Genomic DNA, 2263 nt, shown 5'->3' with positions numbered 1-2263 from the left:
TCTCTTAATTTAATAACCTATAGTCACACTCATAGGATATTAAGGGGGCATCAGTGGTATATATACCATAAGTTTGAAAAAATAAATAACTCAAAAATAACATACACGAAAACAAGAAAATATCTGGATCATTAACCAGATTATTAAAAATAAAGTGTTTAGATATAACCAAATGTGCGAGCTTAAATAATTTGGACATAACCAGATTATTAAAAATAAAGTGTTTTGATATAACCAAATGCGCGAGCTTAAATAATTTGGACATAACCAAATTATTAAAAATAAAGTGTTTGGATATAACCAAATGCGCGAGCTTAAAGAATTTGGACATAACCAGATTATTAAAAATAAAGTGTTTGGATATAACCAAATGCGCGAGCTTACATAATTTGGACATAACCAGATTATTAAAAATAAAGTGTTTGGATATAACCAAATGCGCGAGCTTAGATAGTTTGGACGAAACTAGATTATTAAAATTAAAAGTGTATGGATTACAAACAAGTCATGAGCTAAAAATGTTTGGCACAAACCAGCTAAAACTAATCGACAGAAAGATGGGATATAAATAAATCCACTTCACATTAAGTCGAGATCGAGGCTGGAATATCTTGCAAAAAGATAGTTTCGACCTCATAACTTTGGGGAGCTACCCGAGGTCGAGGAAAAGTAACTAGAAACGCAGGATATAACTAAACTACCTACCTTACACGCCATATAAGTACTTTCGAGTGCATGGTAAAAGTAAGTTTCGACCTTGACAAATAACGAGATCAGACATGGATATATCAAACAAACTATGCGAGAATGCACAGAAACTCGAGCTTAAATCCAGCATGTGTTTGTATGAATAAATAGACATAAAGGCAAACTTTTAATATAAATTGCTTAAAATATTTCGATTTGAGATGTAGAGCAAAAATATTAAACTAAAGTCAAATATGGTATTACAAATATCATAAGTAAATAGCTTTTTTACGAGCTATAAATTTTTTTTGCCCCAAGGGCATATATATAAACAAAAAAACACAAAAAGCTATAAACTATTACAAAAGTCTCAAAGGGATGCAGCCCAAGATCAAGATTTAGGAGGCAGGAGCGCCCTCCTTAGCCTTCTCAGCATCCTCCTTATACTTCTCAGCATCCTCCCGAGCATCCTCCTCTGCCTCCAGCCGAGCCTGCCATTTGGCTAGAAGCTCGTCCTCAAAAGAGCCTAGCAAGCTAGTGTCGAGATCGGCGCTGCTGGCCCAGATCCTGTACATGGCCAAGTCAACCGCCTGATCCTTCCTCTGCTTAAACTCTTCAAGGAGACGAGCCTTTTCGCCCTCTATTATCTCGAAGGTGGCCTTTTTCTCCTCCTCAAGCTTGGCATTCAGCTTCTCAAGCTCCTCAATCCTGGAGCTCTTCTCTTTAATCTCAGCTTCCAACTTTGACCTTGTGGCCTTGAACTCATCAGCGAGCTTGGGAGATCCTTCGACTCCTAAGCATAGGACATGCTCATGCAGACCTCGTTGTTCATCTTGTAATTTAGCTGAGTAACTACCGTAAGAGCCTTGCGCACAAACGAATCAAGTTAGAACATATTCTAGGAAAAATTCCAACAAATAGTAAAGTGAGAGAGGTTACCGCGGAGGCGAGCTCGACACTCTTGTCATAGAGGACGTTGTAGTCCTGAGCGTTGACCAAAAACTGCCACTAAGGAGCCTCAAGATTACTGATGCTTTGACCTACCCTAGACAGGACATCCGAGCCAAGAGTGGCTTCGTGAGTCCCGGCAGCATTCTCGACGAGATACTCATCAACATGAGTAGAAATCGACAACAGGCGCCCCTTAGAGGTCACTGGTTTCTTCGGAACTAAGCCGAGTGTTGGAAGGATCCGGATAGCTAGAGGCACAAGAGGAGCATCTCCTGCAGGAATGTCGACCTGGGGAGTGGGTTCATTACTAGGCTTGGAACAATAGGAGCTGAGGGAGGAGGAGTCACTCGGTCCTTTTTGGGACCTTGGCAGGCCGACCAGACCATTGTGAGGCTCTCAGGCGCATGCTTTGCTTGGCCCCCACACCACTGGCAAGCGTGTTCTCAAGGTCGGAGTCCATAGTACCTGCATGATCAAATCACATTAGAAAATGATCTCAAGACGCTGAATTAGCATAATGCAGACAGTCAAAGAAATTAAGGACAAGTGATGAGGAACCTAACTGGAACTCTCCCCCAAGCTTGTGCTCGACGACCAAGTAATTCCACCATCTTCAGAGGAGGTT

The sequence above is a fragment of the Humulus lupulus genome, chromosome 2 (genome assembly GCF_963169125.1).
Source record: "Humulus lupulus chromosome 2, drHumLupu1.1, whole genome shotgun sequence".
NCBI lineage: Eukaryota > Viridiplantae > Streptophyta > Magnoliopsida > Rosales > Cannabaceae > Humulus > Humulus lupulus.
The sequence above is the reverse complement of the archived record's forward strand: the minus strand, read 5'-3'. Positions refer to the sequence as shown.